This window comes from Neomonachus schauinslandi, chromosome 9 (genome assembly GCF_002201575.2).
Source record: "Neomonachus schauinslandi chromosome 9, ASM220157v2, whole genome shotgun sequence".
Classification (NCBI taxonomy): Eukaryota; Metazoa; Chordata; class Mammalia; order Carnivora; family Phocidae; genus Neomonachus; species Neomonachus schauinslandi.
The window spans coordinates 61709229-61715915 of NC_058411.1; positions in this window are offsets into that span (position 1 = coordinate 61709229).

Sequence of the window (6687 nt, forward strand, 5' to 3'; positions counted from 1 at the left end):
TTTCATTTTAATTGATTGATTTTTAAATTAATTTATTGTTTAGTAGTTGGTGATGGTGATGATGATGTATTATTTATATACTTACTATTTTACTTTTTAAACTGCTGGATACCTACGCCTTATTGCTGGAAATAATGACTTATTAGTCTGGGGTGGCCCCCGGCTGGAGGTAATTTTTAGGAGCTCCCAGTGAGTCCGATGTACAGCCAGGGCGGAGAACCACGGGATTAGGCTGATTAGGGTCACCTGCCCACCCCTTGCACTGACAGTTGCCAGGGTGACGTCAGGAACAGATTGGCTTAGAAAAGTGAATCTCAAAGTGTGACCCAGACCAGCAGAAGCAACTACTGGGAACCTGCCGGAGATACAAATTATTGAGCCCCACCCAGACCTACTGAATCAGAAACTCTGCGGGTGGGGCCCGGTAATCTGGGCTTTAGCAAGCTTGACAGGTGATTCTGATGGATGCTGATGTTTGAGACACATGGCCTTAGACCAATCAGGCTTCTTCTCTGGAGCTAGGGAGGAGATAAATATGTGAACAAAATCAAGGTCTGTTAGAACAGTGAGCCCCAGGTCACGCGAACCTTCAGTACTCCCTCCTTTCATAGTCAGGAAGCGGGAGGAGAGGGGAGGGATTAGCGACCTGAACCCCAGAGACCCCTGGTTGTACAGAGAGGGTCTCTCAATGGCGCCACCAAGGCTCAGCCACCACAATGGGCTGGTAGGATGGGAAGAAGGTAATTTTTTAACGTTAGGTAACTAGCCTGTTGCCTTGTTCATGACATATGAATTCCTGGTATCTGTTCCTGCAGTTTCTGCAGGAGCCCAAGGGCTGAGAAGACTGTCTTGGTCTATACTTTCCTGAAAACACTGTGAACTCATTTCAACCACTGTACAGTCTCAACAGGATCCTGGAAAAGGAAAAGGCCATTAGGTAAAAACACAGGAAGTCTGAATACAGTAAGGACTTTTGTTAAAAATAACGTATCAATATTGGTTCATAAATTGTGACAATATACCATATCCGTACTAAATCAGGTATTAATAGGGGAAACTGGGCATGGGGCACATGGGAACTCTCTATAAATCTTCACAACTTTCCTGTAAATCTAAAACTACTCTAAAATACAAAGGTTTTTAAAAACACAATACATTAAGGGATACCTGGGTGGCTTAGTCGGTTAAGCGTCTGCCTTTGCCTTGGGTCATGATCTCGGGGTCCTGGGATCGAGTCCTGCATCGGGCTCCTTGCTCAGTGGGGAGCCTGCTTCTTCCTCTGCCTGCCGCTCCCCCTGCTTGTGCCCTCTCTCTTTCTCTTTGACAAATAAATACAAATCTTAAAAAAAATATGATACATTAAGCTGTGAAATTCTAATGGATGAAAATACTTTTGGAAAAGGCTTTATGAAATTAAGCATAAAACAGTTTTTAAAATACTCCATATTAATATAAACTTGACCCTGCTATATTTTTATGATCAGCGTCATGTTTTTAGCCAGAGCAAATGCTTTTAAAACATTTTCAGCTTAAGCAGGAGTTGAATTGGAAAATATTAATGAAGATTCCTGATATTTCACACTTCCCAGAATCTGCGCATGGCCTGAATTATCAAAGAGCAAATGAGAGAGGCTTAAGCTTGTCCATATGTTAGAACAATTAACCCATATAGGGACACCTGGGTGGCTCAGTCCGTTAAGCCTCCACTTGATTTCGGCTCAGGTCATAATCTCAGGGTTGTGAGATCGAGCCTGTGTCGGGCTCTGCAATGAGTGTGGAGCCTGCTTAAGATTCTTTCTCCCTCAGCCCCGACTCCCCTCTAAAACAAACAAACAAACAAACCCAAACAAACAAAACAAAACAAAAAGCACATATAGAAAGTCACTTTCTTTGCCATCCCCCTAGACCTGGAAAGGAGTAGGATGGCTTGACTCACAGGGAATGGGACATAATCATATGCATCTTCCTTTAAATCCAATTCATAGCAGGGAGCTGGAGCATAAATTCCCTTCAGGCACTCTCCTCTTGTTTCACCAGCTCCATTTAAATTAAATGCACTTTGTGTGTCCTGAAGGGTAAGCCACGCAATCCAGTGGACTGAGGTGTGGCTTATGACCAAGGACCACTTGACTACTGTCAACAGATTGTATATCACTGGATTTATGTGGGATTCCTGGAAACAATGGGCCATAACTGGTGGAATGGGGCAAGGAGCAAATCTTAATTTGTAGTTTGGAGGTTTGAAAGATTACTCTTAATGCAGTTGACTAAATAATTTATGGTAAGTTTTGCTTATCTCCCTTCTGCACCAAATATCAGTAAGGGAACCAATAATTAAAATTGTCATTGCAGAGTATTATAATTAAGAGTTATATATAAAAAAAAGAGGATTTAAGGGAGAAAACATTGCTATGCCAAGCAAGTGGCTCAAAGTGATTTTTCCCCTGATTTTACTGCATTGGAATCTCTCCGATTTTGTCCAGTGTGGTTATACTCTCTTACTTTGTGACTTGGACAAGTTCCTTAGGCTCTCTATGTCTCATTTTCATCATCTTCACAATATGGAATAATAATAATAGTACCTATTTCTTGATGGTGTCATCAGAATTAAGGGAAGTAATATTTGTAACACTTTAACACAGGGCCTGGAATGTGGTAAATGTTACAAAGAAGATAGCCCTTGCCCACATTGAAGTCATTCAATGTAAGGATCAACCTCTTGATGTGTCATGGCAAAAACACAAGGAAGAATATTCGGGTAGCAGCTAGGAGAGGCACAGTAGGACACTGAAAGGGCAGAAGAAACGTAGACAGTGTTCATCAGAGATTAGAAAAAAAAAAAGGAGGATGCCTGGGGGGCTCAGTCAAGTGTCTGACTCTTGATTAAGTCATGATCTCAGGGTTGTGAGATTGAGCCCCGTGTCGAGCTCCACACCGGGTGTAAAGCCTATTTAAATTTCTCTCCCTTCCTCTCTCTCTGCCCCGCCCCACTGCCTCTGTCTCCCTCTCTAAAAAAAGAAGAAAAAACAAAAAGAAATAAAAAAGGATGTGATGGAACTCTCCCACTCTTCCATATTGTTGGTGGGAATGTAAAATGGTTACAGGTGCTGTGGAAAATAGTTTGGTGGTTCCTCAGAAAGTTAAACATAGGATTACCACATGACCCAGCAATTTCACTCCTGGATATATACCCCAAAGAACTGAAAGCGGGTACTCAAATACTTACATTTGTATGCTTACAACAGCATTACTCAAAATAACCCAAAGGTGGAAACAACCCAAATATCCACTAGCTTATGGATAAACACAAGTGTTATATCCGTACAGTGGAGTATCATTCAGCCATAAAAAGGAATAAAGTACTGATACATGGTACAACATGGATGAACCTGGAAAACACGCCAAGTGAAAGAAGTCAGTCACAAAAGGTCCCATATCCTTTGGTTCCACTTGTGCGGACTATCCAGATTGAAAGCAGACTGGTGGTGGTCAGGGACTGGGAGGAGGTGGGAATTGGGAGGGTAACTCCTTAGCGTGTACAGGGTTTTCATTTGGAGTGATGCAAATGTTTCGGCACTAGACAGAGGCCGTGGCTGCACAACATACGAATATACTAAGTGCCACTGAATTGTTCCCTTTAAACAAGTGAATTTTATGTTTTGTCACTTTTACCTCATTAAAAAAAAAAAACAACCAAATACATAAGAGGATGAGAGGGAGCGCTCTCTTTGTTCTAGTGGAGAAGACAAGAGGCATTCTAGGTTTCCTCTCTCACTTACCAGAGGCTCCTTACTTAAGAGCTGATGTCCAACCTCTTGGGGCCTTGGTTGTCTCATCTGTGGGAAAATGAAGTTGGACTGAGTGGCCACCAGGATCCCTTTCAGTTCACATCCGAAGGCAAAGAAATTCAACATGTTTCTTTCTCCCTGACTCAACCACATGCTTGAAAATAACGGCATCCATACCGCACATGTACCCTGGAAGATAAGATTATTGTAATTAAATGACATGGACATTAATTTGTTTTAGTTATGAATATGAAAAGCATCTTAATATTATTCTAATGCCACAAATTAATGGGTAAATAACGAAAACACATGTACTTTAACACTCAGCTTGGGGTTTGCCAGTCTGAGGCTCAGCCTCTGAGTCTGCACACGGCTCCAGGCAGTCTGCTCCTCTCTGTGTAATCACACACTGTGTTTTTTGCCAGGCACAGTATCTCAGGCTCCTTTGCCAAGTGCGGTGCTGGCAGCCCCAAGTGGATCGGGGTTGGTGGGGGGAGGCTTGATTAATAGGCGCCCTTGCTGAGCAGGAAGGGTGACAAGGGATTGAACACCCTCCTAAACTGCCCACATTGTGCAACCAAATCATCTAGAACGGTTGAAGGCTGTCAGTCACTAGAACTTGTTTATAGACTCTCGTTCTAGTTACAACTAGACTAGTTACAGCTTTAAAACTATTGAAACATTAGTTGCCTAGTAAGCCAAATTTACCCAGTCCTGGGATTTAAAGTCCTGGGTCGATATGTTCATCCTGGGAGATGGGTACGCAATTTTCTGTATTTTGCTGACTGCCACTTCCCCCACCTGCTATGGCAGATTTCCAGCCCTCTGTAAGTTCCCTCCTAATTACTCCTCTGAGTGTCAGGTGTTATCTGCAGAGAAGTTTTAGCTAGAAAAATTTCAGCCAGCTACCAAGGATTATCTGTCATTTCCTCCTTTTTCCATTCAGGGTATCAATTTCTAAGGTCTACAACAGACTCCAAAGCTGCAAACACTACAAGCCACGGCCTAACAGGGCCCATATGCAGGCCACCTCAGGCCACATCTCTCCTGGTTACCCCAGTATCCATAATGCCCCTAGAGGAGATCACTGAATGGGCCAGAGCAGTTCCTGGCTACGTGGGCGATCTGGCAGAAGTGGGAGAAGGGCCTTCCTCCCTTTCGGTATGGCATCTCCATTTCCCTCCTTGCCACAGATGAAGTCAGTCCTTCAGCTTTCGCTTTAGGTCTCCTGCTCCCAGGACTTGAACATTTACCATGGCTGGATGGGGAGACAAAGTCAAGAGACAAATACCCTGCAGAATGCCCAACTGCCTCCTTCACTGGCCTCCACGGTTTTGTTCTGGACCAGGCTGATCTGCCAGACACTCTTCCAGTGGCTTCTCTCTGGGGACGTTCCCCAGGTCCTCAAGCAAATGGACCCTTCTTGTAGCCTTTCAGACAAGTCCAGACATGCCCCCAAACCCTCGTGGAGGTTGCCATGGCTCAGGGTTGCACACCAGGTTCCCAGTAACTATTTATCAGGCACATATTAGGTGCCAGGGACTGAGGGGGGGGGTCCCAGGAGGATGGGCCCCTGTCATCATGAAGCTGCTGTGGAAATTTGGACAACAGCTCCTTGAGGCTGGCCAAGTCAAGACTTTACCCCAGTTGGTGCAGCTCCTGTTGAAGGGTCATGCTAACAGTACCAACTAATCACCATCCTGGCAGAGAAACTCCTCGCAGGATAACAGAAGTTTCACCAAAGGTTTCTTATTGACCGCTCCTCCGGAACATTCCTCGGGTTCTTGCTCCACCAAGTGCCCCTGTCTGCTTCTTTCCATCATGTAGCAGCAGCGCCTTTCCTATTCTACTCTTTGTTTTTGGCTAGGATTTCTGTTTCTTCCTTTCATATCTCTCCCCTAGCATGCAGAGTGGAGAGGGCTATTGGAAGGAGAATAAAAGTGAAAAAGCTGTAGAGGATTGTGTACAAAATACACAATACCTGTAAAATTTGTACATTCTTTTGTTCCATTTAAATGAAGAACCTGAATGCAATCTAATGTAAAATTTAGAATATGGAAATGACTTTGCATGTAATTTAAGAATCTTTTTTCCCTGATTCTAATCCCTGGTGTTTGGTAGGAAAGGGAATGAAAGAAACCCATAAAGCAGTCAGCTTACTTTTGGATAACTAAAAAGTCTTTTAGGTGGTGTCCATCCCTCCTATGTAAGTGTAGTTTCTTGTAGAAAAAGTGAGATTGGAGACCTAGAATTTAGTCTGTCTTTTGGGGGATATACCTAGATGGCTGTTAACATGAGCATGTGATTAATTCTGAAGGCAAACTTTCAGAACACCCTTTTTGAGTAAGAAGCTTGAAAGAGAAGTCGATGAAAACATCCAGCAAAGCAAAATACAGCATTTTCAGGGTTCAATCAGGTAATATCCTGCATTTCTTCATTGTGCACATCTGCTTCTCTCCCTCCCCCCCCCCCCACACCCCCACTGAAAAGACACAGGGCTTTGGGGACATAGGGATTAGGGCAATGTTTAATTTTAGTCAAAACTGGATTTCTCCCAATCTCTCAGTGGCTTGAGTCTCCTGACCTGGGTCAAACAGCAGAGGCAAGGAAAGGCACCAGGTAAAGCTAGAACGAGATCACTGTTGAATACACATACTTGTTCGGAGTATGTTACTCTGTTCAAGAGGTGACCAGCCCAGAACGTGGCCGGAAACCGTGCTAATTTCATTTACATTTTCAGAGTTGAGACCCAGGTTTTCAAGTTTGTCATGGGATTTTATGCCAAACATACGCAAATCGATCTCAGTCTAAAAATTCCGTATGTTCTCCAGCCCCTCCTCTAGTCACAAACAACCGAGGCTGGCGCGGGGCAGCGGTAGCCCGGGAGCGGGGGACGGGC